This window comes from Ovis canadensis, chromosome 2 (assembly GCF_042477335.2).
Source record: "Ovis canadensis isolate MfBH-ARS-UI-01 breed Bighorn chromosome 2, ARS-UI_OviCan_v2, whole genome shotgun sequence".
NCBI lineage: Eukaryota > Metazoa > Chordata > Mammalia > Artiodactyla > Bovidae > Ovis > Ovis canadensis.
The window spans coordinates 126,031,530-126,050,381 of record NC_091246.1 but is presented as its reverse complement, the minus strand read 5'-3'; the positions used below and the strand labels follow the sequence as shown (position 1 = coordinate 126,050,381).

Sequence of the window (18,852 nt, the reverse complement as noted above, 5' to 3'; positions counted from 1 at the left end):
GAAGCTCTATACAGTCAGCAAAAACAAGACTGGGAGCTGACTGTGGCTCAGATCATGAACTCCTTATTGCCAAATTCAAACTTAAAGAAAGTAGGGAAACCCACTAGACCACTCAGGTATGACCTAAATCAAATCCCTTATGATTATACAGTGGAAGTGAGAAATGGATATAAGGTCCTAGATCTGATAGATAGAGTGCCTAATGAACTATGGAATGAGGTTCGAGACATTGTACAGGAGACAGGGATCAAGACCATCCCCATGGAAAAGAAAGGCAAAAAAGAAAAATGGCTGTCTGGGGAGATCTTACAAATAGCTGTGAAAAGAAGAGAAGTGAAAAGTAAAGGAGAAAAGAAAAGATAAAAGCATCTGAATACAGAGTTCCAAAGAATAGCAAGGAGAGATAAGAAAGCCTTCTTCGGTGATCAATGCAAAGAAATAGAGGAAAAGAACAGAATGGGAAGGACTAGAGATCTCTTCAAGAAAATTAGAGATACCAAGGGAACATTTCATGCAAAGATGGGCTCAATAAAGGACAGAAATGGTATGGACCTAACAGAAGCAGAAAGTATTAAGAAGAGGTGGCAAGAATACACAGAAGAACTGTACAAAAAAGATCTTCATGACCCGGATAATCACGATGGTGTGATCACTCATCTAGAGCAGACATTCTGGAATATGAAGTCAAGTGGGCCTTAGAAAGCATCACTACGAACAAAGCTAGTGGAGGTGATGGAATTCCAGTGGAGCTGTTTCAAATCCTGAAAGATGATGCTGTGAAAGTGCTGCACTCAATATGCCAGCAAATCTGGAAAACTCAGCAATGGCCTCAGGACTGGAAAAGGTCAGTTTTCATTCCAATCCCAAAGAAAGGCAATGCCAAAGAATGCTCTAACTACCAGTAAAGTAATGCTAAAAATTCTCCAAGCCAGGCTTCAGCAATATGTGAACTGTAAATTTCCAGATGTTCAAGCTGGCTTTAGAAAAGGCAGAGGAACCAGAGATCAAATTGCCAACATCTGCTGGATCATGGAAAAAGCAAGAGAGTTCCAGAAAAACATCTATTTCTGCTTTATTGACTATGCCAAAGCCTTTGACTGTGTGAATCACAATAAACTGTGGAAAATTATGAAAGAGATGGGAATACCAGACCACCTGACCTGCCTCCTGAGAAATTTGTATGCAGGTCAGGAAGCAACAGTTAGAACTGGACATGGAACAACAGAATGGTTCCAAATTGGGAAAGGTATACATCAAGGCTATGTATTGTCACCCTGCTTATTTAAATTATATGCAGTGTACATCTTGAGAAATGCTGGGCTGGAAGAAGCACAAGCTGAAATCAACGTTGCTGGGAGAAATATCAATAACCTCAGATATGCAGATGACACCACCCTTATGGCAGAAAGTGAAGAAGAACTAAAGAGCCCCTTGATGAAAGTGAAAGAGGAGAGTGAAAAAGTTGGCTTAAAGCTCAACATTCAGAAAATTAAAATCACGGCATCCTGTCCAACCACTTCTGGCAAATAGATGGGGAAACAGTGGAAACAGTGTCAGATTTTTTTGTGGGGGAGTAGGGCTTAAAAATCACTACAGATGGTGATTGCAGCCAGGAAATTAAAAGACGCTTATTCCTTGGTAGGAAAGTTATGACCAACCTAGACAGTGTATTAAAAAGCAGAGACACTACTTTGCCAACAAAGGTCCCTCTGGTCAAGGTTATGGTTTTCCAGTGGTCATGTATGGATGTGAGAGTTGGACTGTGAAGAAAGCTGAGCGCCGAAGAATTGATGCTTTTGAACTGTGGTGCTGGAGAAGGCTCTTGAGAGTCCCTTGGACTGGCCATCAAGTGAGAGAGTTTATTAAATAAATTACATCCTCAAATGAAAATTAAAAGCAAACCGGGTAAATCTAGAAAAGTCAGCATCATAACTGAATAAACCATCCCTCATTCATGCGCTATCATCCTCTGAAAATAAAAAAAAATTGGCATCAATCCATGGACAAAAGTGTGTTTATGGCGCTGTGGTATTCAGCAACATACACCAAGGGACCCAGGAGGAGTCTGGCCCACCTGTGTATTGGATATTAGGCATAAACACTTTGATTCCATCTGTGGAAACTGGCTCCAGCCCCTCTCTGCCATGGTCCAGGAGCCCTTGGAAAGCATTATCTTAGACAAACACCCATGATTTATAGAACCTTTTTTAAAGGCTATGTTTCAAGTGTAAAAGTTTCAGTACAACACTGAAGCCAAAAAGTTTGAGTTTGGACATAACAGAGAGGCTACAAGGAAGAGTTTGACTTTACCTGCCTGCATCATCCTTCCCTCAAAGCTGCAGAGCTTAACGCCAACAGAGATCTTTCTAGGTGAGCGAGAGCTTATGAATGAGCCCCTGGCTTCCCCAGCTGTCCCCTTTCTCTCTCACTCAGTCCAGATTACTAACTCATGAGGTGAATGACTGGATGCAGAAAGAATCTGGGAGAGTGGAAAGTAGAATCTCGAAGGGCATTAAAAAGACTCAAATCCTACTAACTGTGTGGTGGACTATAGCAAGAAGCCAGACCATCAATCATTGGGGATTCCCCACCATGGATGCCCCCAACTGGCCCACAGACACCCACAGCACTCTGTGCCTCGCTTACACACCCTTCTGTAAGCCAACACTTCGTGTGCATTCCCAGTGATGATGGTGAGAGCAAGCTTTCATAGATGGTTAGTGAGCATGTGGAGAAAGTCAGCTAGAATCTGCAAGCCAGGAAGAAAACACAAACTTGAGTTTTGCACCCAGGATCAAAAGTCTTCCCTGATTGAATTCCACCATTTAGAGAACACCAAGCCTTTTTAAGCTCTTCAAATAATGTACAGAGGAAGTGACACCCTCAAACTCATTTGAAGAGGCCAGTACTACCCTGATACCAAAGCCATTCAAGGACAACACAAGAGTCATAGGCCAACCAATATTTCTGTTGAACACCAGTGAGAAAATTCTCAACAAAATTTTAGAAAACTAAATTCAAGAGCACATTGAGAAGATCATTCACAATGATCAAAGGGAAGTGAATTTATTCCAGGGATACAAGGATGGTTCAACATATATACATCAATAAATGTGATAAACCATATTTGTAGAATGAACGATAGAAACCATATGACTTGCATTTCTCTGATAATGAGCAATGTTGAGCATCCTCTTATGTGTTTACTAATCATGTGTATGTTTTCTTTGTAAAAATGTTTATTTAGGTTTTCTGCTCACTTTTTGATTGGTTATTTGTTCTTTTGATACTGAGTTTCATGAGCTGCTTGTATATTTTGAAGATTAGTCCTTTGTCAGTTTTTTCACTTGCTATCATTTTCTCCCATTTGGAGAGTTGTCTTTTCACCTTATTTATAGTTTTCTTTGCTGTGCAAAAGACTTAAGTTTAATTAGGCCCCATTTGTTTATTTTTTACTTTTATTTCCATTACTCTAGGAGGTGGGTCACTGAGGATCTTACTGGGATTTACATCATAGAGTGTTCTACCTATGTTTTCCTCTATGAATTTTATAGTTTCTGGTCTTACATTTAGGTCTTTAATCCATTTTGAGTTTATCTTTGTGTATGGTGTTAGAAAGTGTTCTAATTTCATTCTTTCACATGTAGCTCCCCAGTTATCCCAGCATCACTTATTGAAGAGACTATCTTTGCTGCATTGTATACTCTTTCATTCTTTGTGAAAGATAAGGTACTCATAGGTGCATGAGTGGGATGGGATGAGAGGTAGGTGAGAGGGTCTAGAGGGAGGGGACATATGTATACCTATGGTTGATTCATATTGATGTGTGGCAGAAACCAAGAAATATTGTAAAACAATTATCTCTCAATTCAAAATAAATAAATTAAAAGCAAATAAACAGAAACTCATATGATCTTCTCAATAGGTGCTGAAGAAGGCATTTGATGAAATAGAGCAGACTTTCAGGATAAGATATCTCAATAAATTGGGTAAATAAGAAACATATCTCAACATGATAAAGGTCATAAATGACAAGCCCATACTCAGTAGTGAAAGATTAAAAGTTTTCCCTATCCACACCTAAGTGATCAATTTTGCAATATATAAAGAAAATTCTGTCATTTTTATACTTGACTAGACTCATTTTTTTGGTTTTGATAAGATTACTTGTTTGATGAGCAAGAGCAGATAATAACTGAATAATTTTGGCTAAGTTTAAATGTATATTGTTTTTGGAAAACAATTTTATATGACTTTTTGAAATGACAGTGAACGAATACAATTTTAGGGCATTTTAGGCACAACTGGATAAACTCTGCAGCCTAGATTTGTATTTTAGTTTTTAGATATTTAATGGAAAAAGTAATTTTATTTTCTATTTTCTCTAAGATTATTAAAAGCTTATAAAACTGTCCTTAAAATGTGCATTTCAGTTCAGTTCAGTCACTCAGTTGTGTCTGACTCTTTGAACTCTTTGAATCCCATGAATTGCAGCATGCCAAGCCTCCCTGTCGATCACCAACTCCCAGAGTACACTCAAATCCATGTCCATCGAGTCTGTGATGCCATCCAGCCATTTCATCCTCTGTCATCCCCTTCTCCTCCTACCCTCAATCTTTCCTATCAGGGTCTTTTCCAATGAGTCAGCTCTTCACATCAGGTGGCCAAAGTATTGGAGTTTCAGCTTCAACATCACTTCTTCCAGTGAACACCCAGGACTGATCTTTTTAGGATGAACTGGTTGGATCTCCTTGCAGTCCAAGGGACTCTCAAGAGTCTTCTCCAACACCACAGTTCAAAAGCATCAATTCTTCGGCACACAGCTTCCTTTATAGTCCAACTCTCACATCCATACATGACTATTGGAAAAACCATAGCCTTGAATAGATGGGCCTTTGTTGGCAAAGTAATGTCTCTGTTTTTTAATACACTGTCTAGGTTGGTAATAACTTTCCTTCCCAGAGGTAAGTATCTTTTAATTTCATGGCTGCAGTCACCATCTGCAATGATTTTGGAGTCCAAAAAAATAAAGTGTGACCCTGTTTCTACTGTTTCCCCATCTGTTTGCCATGAAGTGATGGGACTGAATGCCTTGATCTTCGTTTTCTGAATGTTGAGCTTTAAGCCAACTTTTTCACTCTCCTCTTTCACTTTCATCAAGAGGCTTTTTAGTTCCTCTTCACTTTCTGCCATAAGGGTGGTGCCATCTGCATATCTGAGGTTATTGATATTTCTCTCGACAATCTTGATTCCAGCTTGTGTTTCTTCCAGTCCAGGGTTTCTCATGATGTACTCTGCATAGAAGTTAAATAAGCAGGGTGACAATATACAGCCTTGACGTACTCCTTTTCCTATTTGGAGCCAGTCTGTTGTTCCACGTCCAGTCGTAACTGACCTTTTCCAGTCCTGTGGCCACTGCTGAGTTTTCCAAATTTGTTGGCATTTAGGTATGCAAAAGTCAAAAAATTTATATATTTTTGTAACTAAAGATATTTGACAGTTATTTTTTAATATGATTTATGAAAATAATAATGATATGGGCATGTTTTAAAAGCAGAGGCACTATATGCCAAGTTGTATTTTCATATCAGAGGAATAGTACCAAAGAAAGAAATATATATCTTTTATTAAAATGCTTTCTTGATGGCCTCAACACATAGAGGTTACATGGAATAAAATCTTAAAAATACTACTTTTGTTATTTGGTGTGAATGGGAAGCAAATTATCAACTTAACTGTGAAATTTAATCATTTACCAAACTAGGAGGATGTGTTTATTCATGAAATTTGGGCAGTTATCTATATCAAAATACAGATAAATAGCTGCTTTATCAGTTGAGGCTTTGCTGTTTTTTATTCCTGTGACCTGATAAACTTTTCCAAATATTTCAAGAGAAATTGAAAATTATCCAAATAAGACTGTTTAATTTTAACAAATATAATATATTTTAATCAAATTGATTTTATTCTAAGGAAGTTCTCCTCTAAAAATATGTATCAAGACCTAAAACTTGAATAATTATGGAATCAATGGAAGAGATTTCAGAGTCAATATTTTTTAAAGTTCAAGAAATAAGTTAGTGCAGTGACAATATTGAAAATATTAGAAAGTTGGTTAATATACTCTCAAATATTCTGAATTTTTTCAATACCTTGGAAAATATAATTCAGTTCAGCTCAGTCGCTCAGTTGTGTCCAACTCTTTGCGACCCCATGAATCACAGCACGCCAGGCCTCCCTGTCCATCACCAACTCCCAGAATTCACTCAGACTCACGTCCATCAAGTCAGTGATACCATCCAGCCATCTCATCCTCTGTCATCCCCTTCTCCTCCTGCCCCCAATCCCTTCCAGCATCAGAGTCTTTTCCAAGGGACTCCTTGCAGTCCAAGGGACTCTCAAGAGTCTTTTCCAACACCACAGTTCAAAAGCATCAATTCTTTGGCGCTCAGCCTTTTTCACAGTCCAACTCTCACATCCATACATGACCACAGGAAAAACCATAGCCTTGACTAGACGGACCTTAGTCGACAAAGTAATGTCTCTGCTTTTGAATATGCTGTCTAGGTTGGTCATAACTTTTCTTCCAAGGAGTAAGCGTCTTTTAATTTCATGGCTGCAATCACCATCTGCAGTGATTTTGGAGCCCCCCAAAATAAAGTCTGACACTGTTTCCACTGTTTCCCCATCTATTTCCCATGAAGTGATGGGACCGCATGCCATGATCTTCATTTTCTGAATGTTGAGCTTTAAGCCAACTTTTTCACTCTCCATTTTCACTTTCATCAAGAGGCTTTTTAGTTCGTCTTCACTTTCTGCCATAAGGGTGGTGTCACCTGCATATCTGAGGTTATTGATATACAGCACTTCAAAGGATTTATTTGTACTAACTTTGAAGTTCACAAGATTCTGTGAACAAACTGTCAACTTTATTATTTTTTTTAAATTTCCAGAGTAATTCAATATTTCCTTAGGCTTAAAGGATAAGGGGAGAGAGCAGTCATTCAACCCAAAGTAGTTTTGTTTTCCTTTACACAAATTGCTTAGTTTTGTTTTGTTTCGTTTACTAGGAGTCTTGTTCCAAAGTTTATGGATTTTTTTGTTGATCATATCACAGTTTGCTTTACAAAAGGGCACATTAGAATGACTCCAGATGTAAGTCACAAAAATTGGTTTTGTTTAGTTAGCTAAATTTGAGTTTATACTAAAAATACAAAGAGGAGCAAAGAAGAGCAAAAAACAATTGCAGAGCCACTAGTATTGGTAAACTTCTTAACAGACTGATCAAGAAATAAAAAGAGAGAAAATACAAATTATCTAACAAGAAAGGAAAGAGGGAGTATTATTCCTGACTCCACAGACATTGCAAAGGACAATAATAGTGTAAACAATGCATGCAAATCCAGCTACTTAAATGAAACACACCAGTTCTATGAAGACATGAGCTAACAGATAACCTGAATAATTCACATGTATGATAAATTGAATTTTTACTTACAAATTTTCCCCTCAAGAAACTTTGAAAGTGAAAGTGAAAGTCATTCAGTCGTGTGTTTTGAGACCCCATGGACTATACAGTCCATGGAATTCTCCAGGTCAGAATACTGGACCCTTTCCCTTCTCCATGGGATCTTCCCAACCCAGGGATTGAACCCCGGTCTCCCACATTGTAGGCGGATTCTTTCCCAGCTCAGCCACAAGGGAAGCCCTGAAGCAGAAATTCAAATTAAGTTTTCCAACTTGACTATCCAAATAAAGTGAAGTTGCTCATTCATGTAGGACTGTTTGGCATCCCATTGACAGTAGCCTACTAGGCTCCTCTGTCCATGGCATTTTCCAGGCAAGAGTACTGGAATGGTGTTGCCATTTCCATCTCCAAGGGATCTTCACAAACCAGGGATCGAACCCAGGTCTTCCACATTGCCAGGGAGATGCTTTACCCTCTGAGCCACCAAGGAAGCTCAAAAACTTTAGGCCTAGATAATTTCATGGGCTCATCTAATAAGCAGAGAAGGAAATGGCAACCCACTCCAGGATTCTTGCCTAGAGAATCCTGTGGACAGAGGACCCTGGTGGGCTGCTGTCTATGGGGTTGCATAGAGTTGGACATGACTGAAGAGATTTAGCAGCCGCAGCAGCAGCATTAACAAAGGTTTAAAGAATCATACCAATTCTACAAAATCCCTTCCAGATAATAGAGAAAGATGGAATAGTTCTGAAATCATTTCTGTTGTTGTTCAGTCACTAAGTCTTGTCCTACTCTTTGTGATTCCATGGACTGCAGCACACTAGGCTTCCCTGTCCTTCACTATCTCCCAGAGTTTGCTCAAACTCATGTCCATTGAATTAGTGATGCCATTCAACCAACTTATCCTCTGTCCTCTCTTCTCTTGCCCTCATTCTTCCTCAGCATCAGGTCTTTTCCAATAAGTTAGCTCTTTGCATCAGATGACCAAAGCATTGGAATTTCAGCTTCAGCATCAGTACTCCCAATGAATATTCAGGGTTAATTTCCTTTAGGATTGACTGATTTTTGATCTCCTTGCTGTCCAAGAGACTCTCAAGAATCTTTTCCAGCACCACAGATCAAAAGCATCAAGGCTTCTGCTCTTGGCCTTCTTTATGGACCAGCTCTCATGTCCATGCATGACTACTGGAAAAACCATAGCTTTGACTACACAGACTTTTGTCAGCAAAATGATGTCTCTGCTTTATAATACACTGTCTAGGACAGCAAGGAGACCAAACCAGTCACTCCTAAAGGAAATCAACTCTAAATATTCATTTCAAGGACTGACTTTGAAGCTGTAGCTCCAGTGTTTTGGGCACCTCGAGGAAAGAGCCAATTCATTGGGAAAACACCCTGATGTTAGGAAAGAATGAGGGCAAGAGAGACATTAGCAACAGAGGATGAGATGGTTGAATGGCATTACTGATTCAATGAACATGAGTTTGAACAAAATCTGGGGGATAATGAAGGACAGGGAAGCCTGGCATGCTACAGTTCATGGGGTCACAAAGAGTCGTATGTAACTGAGGGACTGAATAATAAGAACAAAAGCTTTGTCATAAATTTTCTTCCAAGGAGCAAGTGCCTTTTAATTTAATGGCTGTGAATTTCATCATTCACAGTGATTTTGAAGCCCGAGAAAATAAAATCTGTCACTGTTTCCACTTTTTTCTCTATTTTCCATGAAGTGATGGGACTAAGTGCCAGTTATTTTTTTCAGTGTTGAGTTTTAAGCCCACTTTAGAGAACCTGCAATATCCTGAAACTCAAATAGGACAAAAGACATCATTAGAAAGAAAACTATAGACAGATGCTTCTGAAAAAGTGTTTTATTCCCCCCAAGATTACAGTAAATTTTAAGACTAACATACTGTGGTTTAAATGTTTATATTTTACCTAAATTTAAATATCTTTATATTTTTGTTTAAACAAAAGACAGCAATTAATAATCTTTTAAACTTTTAAGAGTTGTTCTATCATTTTGTTTATTTTGGTACATGACACTAGTTTTCCACTCATAGAAGACTAACCAAGTAAAGTTGGACACTTTATTTATTAAAACCAAGTTTTGACATTGTTATCCAAAATATTAATTTCTGTGTTTTAAAGCTCTGAAAATTTTTAGTTATAGAGTGGAGTGCAAAGTTAAGAAACTCAGATTAGGCTTGTAGTTAACGGATAATGAAAGCAATATTAGAATGGAAGAGAACAGAAAATTTTGGTACATGGAGTCCTTGTATACTTCACTATAGTGTCCATTGATCAGATTGTCCATATTATTTGCTCCATGTTTCTAAGGTAAATGGTTAGGTTAAAAGGAGATTTAAGCAGTACAAATGTCTAAGCCTGCCATTGTCCCAGTCTTTTTAGGTTAAGATTACCACACCCTTGGGCTGCATCTTTAGTAGGAGCTTGACTTAATCTTTCAAATTTCTTGATATATACTCCCCATTCTCTGTACCAAATCACACTACACCCTCTAAACCCATAGATCAGTGAATCATGAATAACTAGAACTTAAAAATATTCAATGTAGAAAGCTATCTATACCATGTATAAACTCTAAAAATCCAAATGTATACATGTGATTACAATTTACTAGAGGCATGCATGTGAAGATAGTATAAGGACTGCTTTGGAAGAATTCAAACACGTGCATATTTGAAATAGCAAAACTGTTTACATTCCAGAATCCTTATGATTCTTTTCTTAAAACCCTTAGCTTGGTGTTGCAACTGTATTAACATTCTCAAGGAAAAGCAACTTTCATTTAAAGTTGACATAGATTCTTTCTTCTTGTTTCTAATCCAGACTCTGGATTTATTGCTGTAACTCACACGCAGGATGACAGCATATTTTACTAAGACTCTGAAGGTTTTCGATAGAAATAAAACTTGTTTTACAATATTCAGAAGCAATGCTTAGGAGGTAAATTTTTTCACTATGAAAATCTTAGCAGAAATCACACATAATCACAATCTTTCCATATATATTGAAATTTCTTCATGGTCTCTACTGTTAGAGACAGACTTCCATGGTGAATAATAATTAATGAATTCAGCCTCTTGAAATTCCTCTGAATAAAGGCCAGTGTTCTTTCTTCAGAAAATTAAGGCAGAATTCAAAAATTATCTTTGAGTATAAAATATTTTGGCTGCTGCTGCTGCTGCTAAGTCACTTACTTCAGTCATGTCTGACTCTGTGCGGCCTCTGTCTCTGGGATTCTCCAGGCAAGAACACTGGAGTGGGTTGCCATTTCCTTCTCCAATGCATGAAAGTGAAAAGTCAAAGTGAAGTTGTTCAGTCGTAGTCCCAATGGACTGCAGCCTACCAGGCTCCTCTGTCCATGGGATTTTCCAGGCAAGAGTTACTGGAGTGGGGTGCCATTGCCTTCTCCGATAATTTCATGAGAGAGCAGAAATAGTCATTCTTTGAGCTTTTTTCAGTATAAAATTGTTATAAAATTCAATAAACAAATGCACAAATTCTTAATCAGTCATATGACCATGGCTGTCAAGATATATTTCTAAAATGTTAGTGTAAGACACATGATATAAAACTTACTATTTTAACCATCTCAAAATGTATAATTAAGTGGCATTTAGCATTTTACTGTGTGGTCCACCATCATCATCATTTAGTTCTATAACATTTTCTTCATTCCAAGAGGAAACTCCACACCCATTTAATATTCATTCCCCATTTCTACCCTCCTCAGCTGCTGGTAACCATTATTCTGTTTTCTGACCCTATGTGTTTGCTATTGGGAGCAATTTATATAAATTAAATTATGTAATATATCTCTATTTGTGTCTGGCTTATTTCACTTAGCACAATGTTTTCAATATTTGCTCTGTAGCAAGATCAGCACTCTATTTTTTCCCCATGGTTGAGTAATGTTCCATTGAATGGAAGTAATGCATTTATTTATCTATTCTTCCGTCAAAGAATATTTGGGTTGTTTTGTGGCTGACTATTGCAAAAAATATTGCCACTATGAACATTCATTTTGTTTGAACAGCTGTTTTAATTGTTTTCAGTATCTATTTAGCAATGAAATTTCTGATTCGTAGGCTAAATTTAAAAGCCATCAAACCAAGTTGTCCAATGGCTGCACCATCTTACATTCTGACCAACAATGTATGAACATTCCAGTTTCTCTTTTTTCTATTTTCCACTTTCAAATTCTAGCCATTCTAGTGATAAAATAGCATTGCATTGTGATTTTGATTGAAAAAATATTTTTTTAAACATTTTGTTTATGCGCTGAGGGAGAAAAAATGATACATATTATCAACTTTGAATTTATTTTATTGTACAGAAATATTGACTAAGTAAATTATAAATGAGGCTATGGAAGAAATTGTTCAAATTTTTAAAATATGCCAACTTAAAAATTGTGGTGGTAATTTTAACTAAATTCAACCTTATACATAAACTATATGTGCCTTACCCTCTGGTGATTAGCCATTATTGCAAATATATTCTCTCATGCACTGCTAATGAGAAGTAGAACTTAAGAAATGTCCATGTGAGATAAAATCGGAATTTCCCAACTTTGATATTAAGTATGTTTTCTCTTTTTCATGCTGCTAATGAAATGACCAGATGTATTTTTAAAAAGTATATTCCTGTCTTTATCCTTTCTATTTTGGCAATGAATTCTCATATTTGCAAAACTTAGCACATAGTTTATGTTCTTTGCCTGAGGGGTCTAAAACGTTTTTGCTTCAGTGAAGATATATCTTTTTGATATACTCTTTTATATATCAGAATGAAGTGCTGACACAAATTCTGATTTACAGAATTGAATTATAAAGTGTTCAGCAAATTTGTGCTTCAAATTGAGGTTTTCTTTTCAGTGAAAAAGTGAAATTAAAAAATGGGTGTGTTTCCCTTTAGCTATATACCTTAAGCATTTCACTGTGACACTATTAGGTCCCAAGAAGCTTATCTCAAAATATGTCTATGGATACACTTAGAGAGTCTGTGGGTCTTCATTGTCCATGTGTTTACTGTCTGTATAATTATTTTAGTAAACAGAGCCCATAATATGAGCAGCTGCACTGATGGTTTTAACAGTTTCAGAAAGATACCTTATATAGTCCCAGGTCAAGTTTTGCTCTGCCTGACACATGTGGAAACAAGTGTATAATACGTCAAATAGCCCTAGAGACACTTTTTATTTGACAACACATCTGGAGCCCATAAAGATAATTTTGTATTTATAAACTGCTTGAGAAAACGATACCATTAAAAGATACTCTGAAACCTAGATATTCAATGTGAAATAGTTATAACCACTTTCCTTTCTAAAGTTCCCCCCCCAACCCATTTGTACATTTCCACACAAGAAAATATGAAAAACCTAATAGAAATAAATTTTAACTTCAATTTTGTAACTGAATACTTTTTAAAAAGAACATGAAAACGGACAAAGGGATGAGTAATAGATTCCACAAAAGACAAGCAATTCAGGGTAAATAGCAAACAACAAATAGGACTACAAAAATAGAAAAGGACAAAAATGTGAGTACATAAACATGATAATATATAGACCCAAATATAGATAGTTCATTATATAATAGATTATATTTTAAATATATATTTTGATACTTACTGTATCTCAAGTTCTGGAAAAGTATAGTTGAGGAATTATATGGCCCCTTTTCATCAATCAACTCATGGATGATTTAGTGACTTCGTTTTTGCTATCCTTTCATGTAATAGTTCAAGCACAATCACTTTTGAAATTAAGGATAGAATAAAATCAAAACCTTTTGGGATACAAGGATCTTAAGCAAGATATCTAAAGATTTCACAGTCTATTAGAAAAAAATATTTAGGCTGTGCTATAGCTCCTCCCCTTCAGTGTCTCACAGGGTAAATGATTCTGAGAAACTTTCTCATTATGTGTGAGTCATCCCTTCCTCTGAACTCTTCACTTGATGCCTGTGTGATGTATGGTGGTCACTATGCTTTTGGCCTCTTCCAAAGCACACAGAGTTTGAACATTTTTAATGATTTCATTAGGTGTCAACTTGAGATATGTGCATATCTAGAGCACAGTAACTAAACGCAGCTGCCTCTTTGGGAATTATGACATATTCTTGTTGTTAGGAGCCAAAGAAAATGGCTGCAAAGTAATTGGGTGGCTTGAGGGGGGACACCATAACAAAGAGCCATCCTCCAGCAGAAAGGAGAAAGAAATGTCCATGTTCTTGATAAGTTTCACTCTTCTTTGAGCCAGTTTGCCATGTCACAGATGTCCACTTCCAAGAGACTGCGTAAGAATGAAAAATAATGATAAAGAAAATTGAGCCTCTTAAGAAGTAGAATGACTTTACATCTTCCTACATTGTTTATACAGTTTGGTAAAGCTGAAACATGTACTTTCAAGATCAATACAAGCTACAAGGAATCAAAATATTCTGTCACTTTATCATTACTGGAATCGAGTCTCTTCTTGTTTTGCTAATGTCTTTGGGAAAAGTAGCATCTTAAATGAATGGATTTTCCAAGCACCAAAACATAGTCTTCTAAACACAAAGGCTTTTCATTATTTTAAAACATATAGCTCTTGAAAATCTTTCTAAAAATAACTGTCCCTGTTTTATAAAATAACCAATATAGAAATATTATTTATGAAAACTAGTTTATAAAATTACTCTTTACTTTATTTTATGGTGGTCTGTGGTGTCCTTCTAAGTCTCTTAGTCATTTTCTTCCTCTTTTCTCCCCCTTCCCTCTTAACAACCCCTCTCTACATTTTTTCTCTCTCATTTCCTTCCTCTCTTTTCTCTTTCTTTTTACTCCTCTTTTTTGTCTTCACTTTCCCCTTTCTCATTTCCTCTCTTCCCTCCAGCAGTGATTTTTCAGCCCTCCTCCCTTCTCCTTTCCTCCCCATCTTTCTTCCCACCATGGAGTGATTTATTTGCTCTTTCTTAAGTGTCTTCCCATTGATCATTCCTGTTGACTTTACCCTTCCTCTCTTTATCCATCAGTTCCTATTCATTCTGCCTCAGGTGATGCCACTGGTAATGATTTCTCCAAGAATCACCTCAGTTGCTACTCTGGGATCTGGGAGTGGATACAACAGGGCAGAGAGAGGAAGACGACAATAAGGGTAGTGTGGGGATGTGTGGAGAGCTGGCTTCAGGCAGCTGCCTCAAGGCTGAAGACAAAGCATCTAGTTCTTTCAAGCTTTGGCTTTGAGTTTTTCCTCTAGGAAGCTTGGTCACAGCTTGGCCCCCACCTGCCATCTAAGCCCCAGTGCCCAGAAGCAGGCCTGGCTCTTTGTCAGCCCACAACAGATGGTGGTCGAGTCAATTCTATCCTTTGAGGGAATGGCATCTTATCCCTAAAGAAAATGTCAATAGTGGGATCAGCTTTAGATGAAGGTTGGTAATAGGTCCATATTACAGTCAGTGAAAGTGAAAGTGAAGTTGCTCAGTTGTGTCTGACTCTTTGCGACCCCATAGACTGTAGCCCTCCAGGCTTCTCTGTCCATGGAATTCTCCAGGCAAGAATACTGGAGTGGGTTTCCATTTCCTTCTCCAGGGGATCTTCCCAACCCAGGGACTGGACCCAGGGATCGAACCCGGGTCTCCCGCATTGCGGGCAGACGCTTTAACCTCTGAGCCATCAGGGAAGCAATATTACAGTCAGAGTTGAGTTAAATAGAGTGTCTCTGTTAGAATAGAGTCAGATGTAAGATCTGCTTCAGGATCAACCATTTGCTGGTTCATTCATCCATCAGACATTCACTGACAGCTTCTATGTTCTGTGTCCTCTCTAGATGCTGGCACCTCAAAGATGAGTAAGCTTGCCCCTGCCCTCAAAGAGAGACATAAATGCAATCAAATGCAACAATATTACATAAAGTTATACGGGACCAAAGATGGAAGTAATTATTTCTACCTGATAGAATGATTTGTTGGCTATTGTCATATTAGAGATATTTCTTCATTTCTGTTATCAAGTTGCAAATACAGTAGTTTTACCAGGATTTATTTTCTTCTTCAAGGAATTGGAATTTAACAATGCATAACATTTTTTAGCATATATTTCAATTCTTATTAACTCTCTGTTGAGTAAAAGGAAAAGACCCATCTCTGCCCTCATGGAGCTTACAGTCTAGTGGGAAGAAATAGAGTAGTAATTTTGCACTTATTCACATATCAGAAACTCTAATACCTCAGCAATTAATATAATAGAAACTGAAGTCAACTTTCCTTCATTAATGAACAGAAGATGCATTTCTATCTGCTGATTGCATTATTGGCTCTTTAATTTCTTCTTTCTTCCCTCTTCTTTTCTGCCTTCCTTATTTACTTCATCTTTTTTTTTTTTTTTTTTTTTAGTAATGAAAGATTAAGGTTTTTTTTTTTTTACCAATATATACAAGAAACTGGTAACTCAGTATCTTGATAACTTTCTTACTAATAAAATTGGTTTCTGTTCATCGAGCACAGTTTGTTCCAGGAACTGTTTTAGGCACTTTCTTTTCTACCTTTTTAAATTCTCACAACCATATGAGGTATCCACTACTATTACTGGTATGATTTCACTGATGGGAAGACCAAGCCTGAGAAATATTAAGAAAACTATGCAAGGTCTACCAGCTTGTCAATGACAGAGATGTTATTGAGTCCAATGTGCAACAGATCTTTGCCATGCCAATATGCTGCACTTCATTTATCATTGAAGGGTGGTAGCTCTTATGACTTTTTAAAGCAATTCTTTTTCATTTGTTATATTTTTTCATAGATAACTAATTGCATTTCTACGTATTTACCATAATTCATTGGCTCTAAGTCTACACTGATACCCTTATGCAACTATCATTGTATGTGCCAATCAGAAAGAAAACAAAGTAAACAGTGATTCATCATTGATTATAAGTCAGACCTAACTATAGAAATGTTAAAGCATGAATAGCGTCATAATATAATTCATCAAAAATATATGATGTACATAAAAAAGAAGGGGACAATTGCACACAATCAAACTTTGGGGAGGAAGTAGAAGGATGAAGGTTGATTTAAATAGGATCACCTGTAATGACTGGACGTATTTGCAAAAAGAGAACAAAAAGTTCTTAGCCTAAATATGTTTAACTAGAGCAGTAAATAAAATTCCAATCACATATTGCAGGTTTTAAGATTATTCATTTATAACCAGTGGAACATACATTTTTAGTAAATTATACACAGCAAAATGTTGATTCTCTTCTGGGAAGCAGTAACTTTCTGGATGATGACTTTGAACCTTGAAAACTTGGCTTTAGGCTTTGTTGGCTGGTCTCTTTCAAGTTTACCTGTCCTGTTGGACACAGCACTTAACTCTTAGAGCAAGATTCTGAGAACAAGGATGTGGCTTTTTTGCCTCAGTTGAATGCCTAGTAAGTGTTCATCTGGGCTTTCTAGGTGGCTCAGTTTTAAAGAATCTGCCTGCCAATGCAGGAGAGATGGGTTAGATCCCTGGCTGGGGAAGATCCCCTGAGAAAGGAAATGGCAACCCCCTTCAGTATGCTTTCCTGGAAAATGCCATGGCCAGAGGAGCCTGGAGGGTTACAGTCCATGGGATTGTAAAAGAGTCAGACACAACTTTGACCAAGAAGCAGAATAATTTTTTACACAGGTTTTATGGTTTCTTCCCTTTGGATCCTTCCTCTCTAGTACGACCCTCAAATTCCAGCTGTGTTGACAACCTCAAGTGTTGATCTTAGTTTACTCCTAGAGAAGGTCACTCTACCTGCACTTCTTGAACTCCCTTTCTCTGTCTGGTGGCTTAGAAAACTACCTACAGGGTATTGATTGCCATTAGAAGTCAATAATCTCAGGTTCATCATCTCTATTTTAAAAATAAAATGTAAATGTAAAACAAAAACATTTTAAATCAAAAGGTTGAGAATAGGAGACAATGTATGTGACCATAAACATTTAGATTTTAGGCACGAGGTTTCATTAAGCATATGGTTCTTTTATCATAGTTTAAAAATGTAGCAGTCTGGATTTGTCTATTTTGAGCCTGGACAATTTTATCTATGAAAAACTAATGTAAAAAGTGTGAGTATTAAATTTTTTAATCCAAAAATTTGAGAAATGATATAAAATTCAAATGCTTAAACTCATAAACACCTCATCAGTTCTCATGCTGAGATTACTTTCCCTGTTATTTTTTCAAGATGATTGATACACAGAACATTTAATGTGATTTAATTTCAGTCTGTTTCTTTCTGGCTGGCACCTGTGGCTTGCGTCTGTGCAAGAGTCTTGGTCGTCTGATACTTACAGGATTTTGGATGATTTTAGAAAATATTAGATTGATGCAGATGTTATATTAATGTACTACTCCATATGGGGAATAACTTAAAAATAATCTTAACCTAGTATACTGAAAGACTTCTGTTACTAGTATTCTAAGTGGAATAGAAATAAAAATGCTAATTGATGTCATACAGTTTATTTTGTTACCATTTAGCAATGTACATAAATAGATGAAATTTACCTTCAGAATTTCAATGCTATTTTAAGCATGTAATTATATGTTGATTTTTACTTTCAAATGTAAAAACTCAAGTTCAGTTCAGTTCAGTCACTCGGTCATGACCAACTCTTTGTGATCCCATGAACTGCAGCACACCAGGCCTCCCTGTCCATCACCAACTCCTGGGGTTTACCCAAACTCATGTCCACCGAGTTGGTGATGCTATCCAACCATCTCATCCTCTGTCGTTCCCTTCTCCTCCTGCCCTCATCTTTCCCAGCATCAGGGTCTTTTCAAATGAGTCGGCTCTTCACATCAGGTGGCCAAAGTATTGGGAGTTTCAGCTTCAGCATCAGTCCTTTCGGTGAACACCCTGGACTGATCTCCTATAGGATGGAATGGTTGGATCTCCTTGCAGTCCAAGGGACTCTCAAGAGTCTTCTCCAACACCACAGTTCAAAAGCATCAATTCTTCAGAGCTCAGCTTTCTTCACAGTCCAACTCTCACATCCATACATGACTACTGGGAAAACCATAGCCTTGACTAGACGGACCTTAGTCGGCAAAGTAATGTGTCTGCTTTTGAATATACTATCTAGGCTGGTCATAACTTTCCTTCCAAGGAGTAAGCATCTTTTAATTTCGTGGCTGCAGTCACCATCTGCAGTGATTTTGGAGGCAGAAAAAATAAATTCAGTCACTGTTTCCACCATTTCCCTATTTGCCATGAAGTGATGGGACCAGATGTCATGATCTTAGTTTTCTGAAAGTTGAGCTTTAAGACAACTTTTTAACTCTCCTCTCTCACTTTCATGAAGAGGCTCTTTAGTTCTTCTTCACTTTCTGCCATA

At 37.2% G+C, this 18,852-nt stretch overlaps 1 long non-coding RNA gene across 1 annotated transcript in view; it reads right to left on the bottom strand.

Annotated features, from left to right (window-relative positions):
• The window catches only part of LOC138433782 (uncharacterized), an 89,056-nt gene extending 75,729 nt beyond the window's left edge, over nucleotides 1–13,327 (bottom strand). The window contains exon 1 of the long non-coding RNA XR_011254464.1: nucleotides 13,131–13,327. This is a non-coding gene — a long non-coding RNA (uncharacterized lncRNA). The remainder of the gene's footprint in view (nucleotides 1–13,130) is intronic.
• Nucleotides 13,328–18,852: the final 5,525 nt, after the last annotated feature.